This window comes from Perca fluviatilis, chromosome 7 (assembly GCF_010015445.1).
Source record: "Perca fluviatilis chromosome 7, GENO_Pfluv_1.0, whole genome shotgun sequence".
In the NCBI taxonomy this organism is placed as follows: Eukaryota; Metazoa; Chordata; class Actinopteri; order Perciformes; family Percidae; genus Perca; species Perca fluviatilis.
In genome coordinates, this window is record NC_053118.1 from 772,958 (window position 1) to 785,940 (window position 12,983).

General features: G+C 41.2%; 1 long non-coding RNA gene across 1 annotated transcript; it reads left to right on the forward strand.

Moving 5' to 3' along the window:
* Nucleotides 1-706: 706 nt before the first annotated feature.
* Nucleotides 707-4,959, forward strand: LOC120562683. The gene is made up of 3 exons (XR_005639807.1): nucleotides 707-800; nucleotides 3,970-4,148; nucleotides 4,803-4,959. It is a non-coding gene; the product is annotated as an uncharacterized LOC120562683 (long non-coding RNA).
* Nucleotides 4,960-12,983: the final 8,024 nt, after the last annotated feature.

Below are 12,983 nucleotides of genomic sequence, written 5' to 3' on the forward strand. Positions count from 1 at the left end.
TAGTGGATATGTATTTGTGTTATTGTTATCTGTGTGTGTGTGTGTGTGTGTGTGTGTGTGTGTGTGTGTGTGTGTGTGTGTGAGAGAGAGAGATGGATATATGCATTTTCCCTCAGATGATTGGACGGTGGCCTGATCAGCTTATGGTATAATGGCCGTCATTTTGACCAATCAAAGGCACTGGTTGGGAGCATAAAAATGAGCTGATTGTCAGCAGAGCAGGGCAGCACGTCCTCTTTGCGAGCAGATGCCTGTGATAAGATAATGATAAGGCTGCTATCTGGCTTCCACATCAATAAGTTGACCACAACATATCATAGTCACCATCTAGTATGTGTCCTCTGTGGCTGATGGTCCGATGCTGATGACAGAACAGCTAACAGGTCCATTAGAGCAATGAGGCCTGCAGACAAAGTGAGTGGTGGACAAAAAGGGTTCAGAATATAAAGTGCACCTGTTCAACTACTCTGGGATGTAGCTGAAGCTATAATATTGATTGTGGTGCGATAAGGACAGGTTGTTGTATCAATAAAAAGTCGCTTCCTAATCCTTTGCATGTCAGTGACTGTTGTACCAAAGGCGGTGTTTTTCCTTTTTGCTGTACACTTTAACATCCATCGGTCATTTACTATTCCAAAATCAATCTTTTATATAAACTGTGCTTTCAAAATGAGTCTTATGCTCTTTTGTTTACTTTATAGATCTCGGTAAATATGCACTGCTGTTGTATGGTCTCCTTCTCCTTCTCCCATCTCTACCTGAGCCATCACCGACACCCACGGTGACTGCCCAGCACTAAGGTAAATTGTTTGTTGGTGCCATTCACCATCTTCTGGAAGGCGCAGATGGCTACATAATGAAGGTATTACATATATTGTTATCTATCAGAGGGAATAGCCAGCTACCAACCTTGTTTGGAAATCTCTTATTATCTTTTGAGATAAGGAGAAGAGTGCTGTGAGGCTCAAAGGGTATTAGAAGCAGAGCTCACTGACTTCCCCACTGTCTTACTTACTGTATTAACAACACATTCAGTTTTTAGAACTGATTGTGTAAAAAAAATGTGTAATCATATATGGCACTTTTGTTATTAATTGTAACGTTTTCTTTTAAAAGCAGATGATAATTTACAGCCACAGTTTAACCTCACGTTTGATTCAATACATGTCTTCCAGACTTATCTTTAGGCACCTTAATATGTGACGTGTTCCTTTTTTTTACTGGCAGTTGGCAGGTCTGTCCGGACTCGGACTCGAGTATGGCCTCGAGATGCTTTTTTGTTGTCTTGGACTTGTCTTGGACTCTTTGGTATTTGGACTCAGACTTGTCTCTGACTCAGCCATTGGACTCGACAAATATTCTAGTTGATCTATGCTTTTGTTCTAAAGTAACTTCCTCCTTCAAAACAAAACCATAGATGAAGCGCGCACGTTCAGAAAACAGGTATTAGTTTAATTCAAAATCTAGTATCTAGAACAGGCATCGAGATTGGTTGCCTGGTGTATGCCTGGCTGCATCATATACCTCAATCATCAGGTATCAATCATTAGTAGTTTGGCCGCAGACACAATGTCAGCGAGCACTTTGTACTGAATTCTTCAGGACACGTAATAAGTTCAAGAATGGAAACATTTCCATTTTATATTTAAAGTAAATAATATGGCCTAATATGATCCTATAGTGTGTTACTCTGCACTTGCTTTTTGAAAATAGAACATATACTGTCTGTCATATACTGTCTACAGGTAAGTGAGTGTTCTTGAATAGGATTCATTTTTTTCTGTCTCAGTATTGACTGGCTCTCATTTGGACTCGGTCTGGACTTGGACTTGACTAGTCCTGGTCTTGGACTTGTCTTGGACTCGACAAAGGTGGACTTGACTTGACTACGGCCCTGGCAGTTAGTATATGTGGTCATGGTGCAGTAAGTGCGACAGAACATTACTACTGCTAGGGGTTTCACAGAATAGTCGATCATTCAAATATTCAGCAATTGGCGCTTTATTGTCGAATATTCATTCATCTGCTCTTTACACATGATGCAGTAATGAAGTAGTGGCAATGTATCAGATATGCATGTAATTTAATCAGATATGCAGTAGGGGGCGGTGTGGGTAAACAAGTCATAGTTGTTCTGCAGTGCAAAGTGGTAAAGCAGCGGAGTGGAGCGGAGCGGACATTTTCTTTTTCATTAAACGAATAACATTCATAAACTTCATGAAATCAGGGGACATTGATGTTTATTGGTGAGATAAATATATGTAATATATCCTTGGTTGACTTTTGGGGAGTAGCCTAGTTGATGACTACTAAACTACGCTATTCGTTAATGCCCTACTACTAGCTATGCTAGCAACTCTGTAAGGATTGACACTGCGGCCCTTGGAGCTACTGTAAAGGCTAAAGTCAGCATGCTAACATGCTCATAATGGCAATGCTAATATGTTTATGTTTAGCAGGTAATAACAAAGATTCTCTATAAAGCGCATTACAAGCTGCGCCAATGGTATTAAACGGTACACACTTCTTGTCTCCTAAATGGGCGAGGCCTCGTTTGAAAGTGTAGTTAACGTGGTGTGGATTGAGGAAAAGTTATATTTGCATAATTTATTAATATTTTCTTTTGCTACCATTAGATATTTACACAGGTAAATGCAATATTCATGAAAATGAGCTTTCTTACGGCGTTCACAAACAGGTCTTGAACAAAGTTAATTTTCTCCTGATTTGGGAGATATGTGGCTTGTGAAAAATGGGTCCAATATTTACTTTGGTGACTATGGGGCTAAAGAATTGATCATAATCTGTGTTAACGTTAACTTTTCCCATTGGAATCAATACACTCAGGACCTGGCGCTGATCTCCTAAAGAGGCGTGGCTGTGGAGAAACCCACGTGACACAGATAAAGGAAATTACTTGAGTTGAGTTGGGGCGTCTTGGTTCACAACCTTAGTTTAGCATGTTAGCATGCTAACAATATCTAACTAGCCCTAAACACAAAGTACAGCTGAGGATGATGGGAATGCTATTAGTTTTGCAGATATTTGATCATAAACCAAAGTATTGCACAAATAAAACAAGTGACCTACTGCTGATGCTAGATGAAAAGTCAGAATGTCTGTATCAGATTTAATGGCAATCCATTAAGTAGTTGTTGAGACTCCAAACCACAGGTGTGAACCTCATGGTGGTGCAAGAGTAAAACACAGGGGACTACCAAAGTCATTAGGATTCATCCACTGGGCACCATAAATATCTATACCAAATTCCATGGTGATATTGGTGGCACTAGAGGTAAAGTATGGGATGACCAAAGTCAGAAAACTTTATTCTCTATGTCTGTACAAAATTTAATTGCACTAGCTGTTGAGATATTTCAGTTTAGACAGAAGTGGTGGACTGACCAATATACTTATAGACCGATTTTGCCATCCCTAAAAAGTGATGCATTAAATATATGCATGAAATGTATTTTCATTTAATGCAAATTTGGTCATCGCTGAAAACCCAAATATGTTGAAAATTATATATTTTCTGAAGTAACTCTAAATTAATACTTGAAGGACATACAAAAAAACATTTATTCAGAGGCACATCCTATAGGAACATTATACTGATTCTCATTTTCGGGTGGATTTAGAGTGGAATTCAGATACAGATTTTTCAGTTTAGTAGTTGTATGTTGTACAATTACACTTTAGGGGAGCCAACTTTACTTGTAATGGCATGGAGCAAGCACTTAAATCATTCAACATCATACAATATTTTTAATAGCCACCATTTAACGTTTTACAGGGTGAAGCTTGAGCCCGGCTCGTGCCTGCCCAGCTAACAACCTCAGTCGCTCAGTTGTCGCAGAGTGTCAGCTCACCCTAAACCTTCGTTGAGCCTCTGTTTGTGTTCTGGCTAGACATCGTCTATAATGAGCGCTGATTAGTTAACTTGTTTAAATGCCTCTGCTATTTCAGTCTCTGTTGCTCAGCCATCCATCCATCCAGGCCCAGCCCCTCCACCCTCACCCACCCTCCCACATGGGTGACATTCTTCAGAGGTGTCTGAGCCAGAGTTAGAGGCTACTACTGGGCCACAGGGAGCAGCCATGGAGTTCAAGTTCAACATCATGTAACATGTATTTTATGTACCAAATGTGAGTTTAATGTTGACGGAAAAAAACGAAATGTTAGTTTTTCTGCTCACTTTTTTAAAGTGATCATAATATGCTCATTTTCAGGTTCATAATTATATTTAGAGGTTGTACCAGAATAGTTTTACATCATATTTTTTGTTGTACTGCACATAGCTGCAGCTCCTCTTTTCACCCTGTGTGTTGAGCTCTCTGTTTTAGCTACAGAGTGAGGCGTCACACTGCTGTAAGATCTCTGTTGTCAGTTGCACATGCGCAGTACCTAGGTAAGGACTACTAGCCAGTCAGAAGCAGAGTATGAGAGCGTGCCACGCTAGCAGCTAGGCGAGCATTATAACGTGTGTTCCAAAGTGACCACGTTTGTCTCTGAAGTAAAGGCTGGACTACAATAGAGCTGTTTGGAGCAGTTTGTGAACAGTGTTTTCTGTTGGAGATGGTAAGTCCCTTTGGGCTTTTTCACTTTGTAAACCTATAACATGCACAAAAGAGATATATAACACAATAAAGGAAAGGCGAAAAGACAAAAATCATAATATGAGCAGTTTAAGACATTCAGCTTACATGTATTTCACTAATGGTCAGTTCGTCTTGACCTCTGTCTACCTCTTCTTCTTGTCCTCCCACTTTCTCCTTATTCTCTTTCTATTCTGTCTACAGATGTGAAGAGGTGGTGTTGGGGCTCTATAGTCATCCTGCTGCTGAGCCCTCCTCAAGCCACCTACACCAACTGGACCTCACCCACAGCCTGTTATTCTTTCCACTGGGAAGGTGACTAACTGTTAGAAGAGCAGGGAGGAGGGTCTGTCTTAGCCTATTTTGGTCTGGGTCTGTGATGCTGAGTGGTGTTTATTTGTCAGTGCTCAGCCGGCGGAACCATACATTTCAGCGACAGATTGGTCTCAGGTCCTGGAAATGACAATATTTTTTAAATTGATTGAACTGTTGAACCAGGACTTGAGAAACAGGTCATGTGCAGGGTGTCTGGACTGAAATTGAAGTTGTGACACTCCAGCAGACTCTTTTAAACACTAGTCTACAGATGCTTCTCTAGCCCTTGTAGGATGTGTAATAGCATCCTCAAGGTGTCCGATATCCACTGACAAGAGCACTAAATCTGATAAACCAATACACAGCAATCTGAGGTCAAGTTTTCAGCATTACAAGTAGCAGAGACCCTTATCTTCTTGGTTTCTCCCAGATCTAGCTGTAGTGTTTTTCTTGTATTTTGAGCAGGGCAAATTTCTTAACTCAGTGTGTGTGTATGTGTGCACTTGTGTTTTAGTGCTTGCCTACGACTGTGTTCACCGACACAGTGCTTTCCTAGGACCGCTGTAGCCGTGGTGTTTATGCGCAGAATAAATAGGCTTTTATCTGATGGATGGAGGTACGTGTTGGCTAGTGTAGCGAGGTGGAGGGGGTGCCCGCCTCCAGAGAGGCTTTAAGCAGGCCAAAGATAAAGACTCAGAAGTGATGGGCTCTCTGTGATGCCCTTTTGTGGGAGGAAATTTAATGGAAGTGGCTACATTGGTAGCAGATGGAGCAGTTTCCTGGATCTCAGTCACGGTAGAAATATTAGACTGCCTTACACACACACACACACACACACACACACACACTCCACCTCGTTAAATTTGTTAACCAGATTTACAGTACGATAGAGACGGAGGGATCGAACAGGGAAGTGTTTATTTGCCTGGGACCTCAGGCACCAAGGGTTATATTTTTCTGCACTTTTTTTCTGTCTTCTCCTTGTCTCCCTTTCTCTGTTTCGTTTACCCATGTGTGTGTGTGTTTGCCTCATGCCCTCCTGTCGGCTCTATTTTTCTTTTTGGCAGCCTGTTTTCAGGATTCCCACAAACCCCCTGGATGCTGGAGCTGCAGGCTGACAAATTTGGTGACATGTTAAAGAAAGGTCCTGGTGCAGAATAGATTGCTGCTCAGTTCTTGCAAGCTTAAGCATGTGTCGGTGAACATGTAGATGTCTGAGCAGCGGCTGCATGAGTGTGCATCTGTGTAGAGTGTGTGCGTATAGATGCGAGTATGAGAGCACTGTAAATTGTCTATGTGTGTGTGTGTGTGTGTGTGTGTAGGAGAATGTGTACGGGTATGTGAGTGGGGGCTGGCTGTGTGTGGGTGGTTCAGCCGAGGGTTGAGTGGTTGAGTGAGATGACAGTAATAAATTCATTCACCGTAGGGCCTGATGATTGCATCATCAATCATGTTTATTGATGATGTGTTTGGCTGACATACCTCTGAGTCCCTGTTGTTCCTCTGCAACAGCCCGACACGTCCTACACAACAACGGTTAACTAAGCAGCGCACATCTGTCAACCTGTGATGTATTTGGCCACGTAAGAACAACTGATACCACACTGAGATATCCGTTACCCTCCGGTCCTCTCACTCAATCTGAATTAACTCTGAGGTTTCAAGTCGAGGGCTGATCAGCTTACCCTGCCCAACGCCAGGAGCAGGAAATAAAGTCAGTGTTGTCATTGGAAAAAGTTTTTTTTTTTAATGAAATCACATGCAAATTTGGTATGCTGAAGGCAACAACCATGGGGTTTGTGTAAGTCACGGTAGCGATAAGCACAGTGCAGTTTCCCCCTGCTGTAATGTCTTTGTTTATACTGAGGGAACAGCCACTCCAACAGAATCCAGCTCTGAGTATTTGCTGATGAGGATGATTAAGCTGAAGAAATTAATCGTGGTGTTTTTGATGAATATGAAATAATGGAACAAACCCAAACAAAGACTGAGCAGGGAAGCTGAGGTCTGACAGTTTATGTGGAGTTTTGTTGATATTTGAAGTGCCTTGCCCAGATCCGGAATGTGAATTCCACTGTGTTCAGCACAGAAATGCATTTAGCCCCAGTTGATTTTAGCTAATTAAGCCAGACTCCTGAATGTTTTGATGTAAATCAGTGATTAGAGAGCTTTGACAGGATTTTGAAACAAAAGCCAAACTGACCCTGTTCCCTGTGTAGTTATGTGTGGACTCGTAGCTTTAAAAAAGGTGCATATCACAGATTAATTGCAGACCTTGCGTTGCATGTGCACTGAAGTAATGAATCTGAATTCAAAATGGATTATCCCGTTGTTTGTATGACATTCTTGTGTTTCATTTCTCTCTCAACAGAAGTGGTTGGAATAGGTTGGAATGATACAAGATCCTTAGTTTAATTCACAAGCAGGACCAGAACATTCACCTCATTTTTGCACTTGCTTGGGCTGAAACACCTGCCGTGTGTGTGTGGAAAGCTTCCATCTATGGTCAAAACATGGCAGTTGGAGCATGGTTGGTGTTGTGATATATAGCACACACTTAGGGCAATTCCTTATCACATTTTAAAGGTGGGCCTCCATTTTATTGACTGCTGCTTTCAGGCATTTGACCTACAGCCATCAGCACTTCTCTCCGTTATCTCGCTCTCTCCCTCCTGCTTTCTAGTTCTTCCTCACTCCCTTACCTACTATTTACTCCTTTTCTTCTCCCTTCACCGACCCCCTCTCTCATTCCTTCTACTTCTTCAGTGTGGGGAATGCCGAATGTGTAACCCTGTTGATGACCTCTCAGGGAGGTCATAAATTTAGTGATGAGAGATAGTAGGAGCAACACAGATAGGGAAATGAGAGATGGTAGCTTGGTGATCCATCAAATCCTTGCTCTTGTAAACACTTCCAACTGCCAGTATCAAAAACTACTCCGTTGACAAATTGGAAAAGGTGACAAATGAATTTAAATAAAAGAAGACAGCTTCCACATTAGTGCTTTTGATATTTTTATGTGTACTTTATGACAGTTTGTATATATAATCTAATAATGTGAATAAATGTTTGTAATCCTGTATTAAAGGTTGAGTAGGTTATTTCTGTAAAAAATAACGTTTTGTCAAATTTTCTGAAACGTGACAGTAGCATAATGAGACAGATTATCTGTGAAAAAAAAATCACATTCCTTTGCCTCCCCCTAGTGCTCCTTATAGCATTTGCAAGTTTCCACCCTGCCCGAAGATAAACAACCAATAAGAGCCAAGGGGTCTCTAACGCAGTGTCAATGCTGGGGAACAACGATCAAACTCAATATTCAAGATTAACTTTATATGAATTCGCAAACGACGTAAGAAATGCAACCGTTGCTGCAGTCTGCAACAGACACTTAGTGAAATCAACAAATAGGAGGCATGCTTATGAGGTAGAATCCTCTAAATGTCTGTTAATAATATGTGTCACAGCAATGATGGCGTCATCTGTGGTTCTGTTACTCTTATATGCAAACTGAAAGGGATCTAAAAGACAACTGACCTCTGTTTTCAAGAAATGTATGATCATTTTCTCAAAACACTTCATCACTAATGACATAAGTGCTACAGGACGGTAGTCATTATTCTCTTTGCAGCTTCTGCTTTTTAGGTACAGGAATAATAGTAGAGTTTTTCCAGATAGAGGGAACAGAGTGAATGTCTAGAGACTTCTGGAAGATGGGGCACCCTGCCTTCCTTCATTTCTTCAAGTTCTTTCTGCATAATTTTCATACTTACAAGGTCCCCTCTCTTGAATGCTATTTTTTTCTGTACAATGCACTCTTTGAGTTCCCTTGGAAATGTAACATTTGTTATTTGGGTACTTAGTGATACATTTTTGGGGTAACACGTTATCTTTACAAAAGTTAATGTAATCAGTGATAGTATTTGGGGCCTCCTCTAACTCCAGGCTATGAAAGAGTTCCCAGTTGGTACAGGAGAAACAGCCTTTTAAAGTTTCAATGCCATCATTATCCCATATACAGTACAGGCCAAACGTTTGGACACACCTTCTCATTCAATGTGTTTCTTTATTTTCATGACTATTTAAATTGTAGATTCTCACTGAAGGCATCAAAACTATGAATGAACACATATGGAATTATGTACTTAACAAAAAAGTGTGAAATCACTGAAAACATGTCTTATATTTTAGATTCTTCAAAGTAGCCACCCTTTGCTTTTTTTGATAACTCTACAAACCCTTGGTGTTCTCTCAATGAAACCCTTGGTGTTCTCTCAATGAGCTTCATGAGGTAGTCACCTGAAATGGTTTTACCTTCACAGGTGTGCTTTGTCAGGGTTAATTAGTGGAATTTTTTCCTTATTAATAAAAAAGCAAAGGGTGGCTACTTTGAAGAATCTAAAAAAAAATTTTTTTCAGTTATTCCACACTTTTTTGTTAAGTACATAATTCCATATGTGTTCATTCATAGTTTTGATGCCTTCAGTGAGAATCTACAATGTAAATAGTCATGCAAATAAAAAGGAAACGCATTGAATGAGAAGGTGTGTCCAAACTTTTGGCCTGTACTGTGTATATATATATAGATATATATATATATCTATATATATCAGGGACGGACTTGGGCTAAAAAACAGCCCTGGACTTTCTCTCAAATAGGCCCATCATCCGGCCATTTGCCCCTAGCCGTGCGCGACAGACACTAGCCAGGATGTCCTGATACTATGCCACAATACTGTAGCCTATCAGACAAGGTATTCATAGCAATTAAAATCTCAAATGATGGTTGTGTTTATTAATGAAGCCTCAGCCTTCAAATAAAAAACTAAAAATGTACAATTCTATTACATCTGCATTGAAATTAAAATACAAATAATGAAATGTCACTGGCTACAGAAACCCCAAATTACACAAACTTGTAAACAGTACAGAGTATTACTGACAACACTTTCAGAGATAAAGTAGGATACTTGCTGTACCTGAACATGGGGATTAGATATATTGTAGGCCTATACCAAAACTACACTGAGTGTTAGTTATTATATACTATAACTATTCAAATATAAATGTATATAACATGTGTTACTTTGTGTTAAAGAATTAGCATTGAATAACCTATTTAATATTTATTACACTTTTGATTCATATTAAGGCTGTGGAATGATGAAAATGACTAGGCCCTATCAATGTTGTCTGTGAAGCTTTCACAACCAACCGCCAGGTCTTTGCCAGTTCCACAATAGTAAACCAAATATGAAAGACAAGGAAAAACTGCACTCTGATGGAACACAGACACAAAGTGCAAGCTAGGATTTTTATGGTTAAACTTTTGGTTACATTTGGTGAATTATTTAGCCCCCTTCCCTGTTTGTTAGCACGTTTAGAGTGGTACCAATGCATGCCTGATGTTTTCCCGTTTAATTTAATACCATAATCTTCATCCTAGCAGCAAAAGTGAGTTCACTACAACCTCTCATATACAACCAAGTGAAATCGTGGTCAACCCGCGATTCATTTCTAACGCGTTTAATGTTTCAAATTAACAGAAATTATTAAATACGTTAAGTTTGACAGCACTAAAAGGCACGTTAATTTTCATAGTCATGATGCACATGCTCATGTTGAGCTGACAACATGCAATTTGCTAAGATAGGGATAAAGGCAGCCTATAGGGTTTCCTGCATTTACCAGTAATGCTGATGTGAAATTAACTCACGTCTAATGCATAGACAGTATATAAGGTCTAATGATGTAGGCTGACTCTTCTTCTTCAGTTTTATTTTTACACATAGCATGTAAGTGATTGTATTTGCGCCCCCTGCTGTTGGCTGTTAATATCACTTTAATAGACTTTTTTTTGTGCCGACGGCCGTTGGTTGGACGGCCGTTCTGGACTTTTCCAGATCGCACAGATTGTCAGTCCGTCCCTGATATATATACACAGTTTAAACCTGCGGTTTGCTGCTTTTAAGCAGGGACTTGTACATGGGGATTAAGTGGACGGCATTGTGATCAGAAGATCCTAGAGGTGGTTTAACCTTAGCGGTGTACGCATTCTTAACATTACCATAGCATTTGTCAAGAATATTTTTACCTCTAGTATTACAATCCACATATTGATTAAACCCTGGTAAAGCAGGCTCAAGTTTACAATGATTAAGATAAAGCAGGGGGCTTCAGGAGTGTGTTTTAATTGCCTGTGAACACAGTCTGCTATGGCAGTAGCTGCATTTGCAGCGTTTGCACTGGGCGGGATGTAAACGGTGCATAATATGATGTTGCCGAATTTGCGTGGGAGATAAATGGGTCTTAGGCTTAAAAATGTCAGCTCAATGTCGGGGTTGCAGACCGACTACCTCGTCGTGAACTGCGAACACCACTTGTTGTTGGCATAAACACAGGTACCGCCACTTTTGCTCTTGCCAGAGTTATCAGTCCTGTCAGAACGCACCAGGGAAAAGCCGTCCAAAGATACGAGCGAGTCAGGCACGTCCTCCTGCAGCCACGTCTCAGTGAAGACAAGCAGGCATGATTCACGGTACTTGTATAGAAATCTGGTGTTGACTTTGAGTTCCTCAGCTTTGCTCTTCAGTGAGGGGACGTTGCAGAGAAGCATGGAGGGCAGTGGTGGTCTGTGTGCTCCTTTCCAAAGTCTCTGTCGTAGGATACTCTGCTGCGTTTCACCTAAAGGGGTAAGCAAGCGTCCACAAACCGTAGCTCCTATGGAGCCATTTTGTTGCTAACAAGCCAACACCATTCATTTTGGCGCCACTTTGACAGCGAATAACTTTACATCTGAAGCGTTTAAAGACTCTAGTTGTCCATTGTTATTTCTAAAGAAACACGACAATATATAAAAGGCTCCATTACCTTGTATCTTACGTTATGGCTCCGTAGCATAGTAGAGGAATTACCGTATAGTACAGGAGAAGCTCGCAGGCAGTTTCGACTTACATTAGCTGTTTAAGTTTAATTACTAATGTTAACTAGCAGTTTAGTTAGCAATAATAGCCTGTGTCTATGTTATCTCCTTATATATACCTACGCTCTCTGTCTCTGAAAGATTGGGAATGATTGAGATTTCTCTCGGCACAGCTACCAGAAGACTTACAACTTTCAGACAGGTTGCTCACGTCACATCTACGTCTTCAAGCTCAATTGGAGGCTGCTCAGTAACGCTCAGCCAGCACCGGAAAAGTGCTTCTAATATCCTTCACTGGTCTATGTCCAGAGCAACGGGATCTGTTGGTCCATTTCTTCAACTGGCTATGGTGTCCCCCTCTTCCGCATCCATCCACTGCAACCTGCACGCAGCTCCCTCGGTAGCTGAGGGGCAGGCGTGTGACTGGGCCGCAGGAGCAGGTGTAGCTAAGGGGAACGGTCGGCATAGTGCCCCGGCCCGCTGGCGTCGAGTGGCATACAAGCCAAACAATTGGGATCACAAGCAGTCCTGTCAGTAAAAACAGTCAAAACAGCATTGTGTTGCGCTTGAGCACCGAGTTGGGATAAAAACACCAAAAGTTCATAAGAACCCACATACAAGAACAAAACGAACAAAAACAATGAGGCAACAGAACAAGGTAGCCCGAGTCACAGCAGAGCAGCGCCAGACCTAGCAAAGGGTTGCAGGTCGGATTCGAACCCAGGATGCTGCAAATGACTCAGCCTTCATGGGGCGTACACTCTACTGGGTAAGCTACAGGCCACCTGTAAAACTAGGCAGCACTGTTAAATATGAATCAGGATTCTGTAATTGCATTGCCTATTTCTCACCTTAAATGTTTTCAGAAAAATATTTTAGGAAGGGCACCTTCAAACCTTATTAGCTTGTTGATGTCCTCTTCGCTGTTCCAGAAAGATCTTCTGCTGAACCCAACAGATGAACTCAGTGGGCCAAGAATGATTAAGCTCTGACTGCCTGTTTTGTGTGTGTGTGTGTGTGTGTGTGTGAGTGTGTGTGTGTGTGTGTGTGTGTGTGTGTGAGAATGCTGATATCTTTAGACGGTGTGAGAGTCTGAAAATGTAGACAGGCCTGTACGTAACTCAGTGGCTGGCCGGCTCCCATACAGT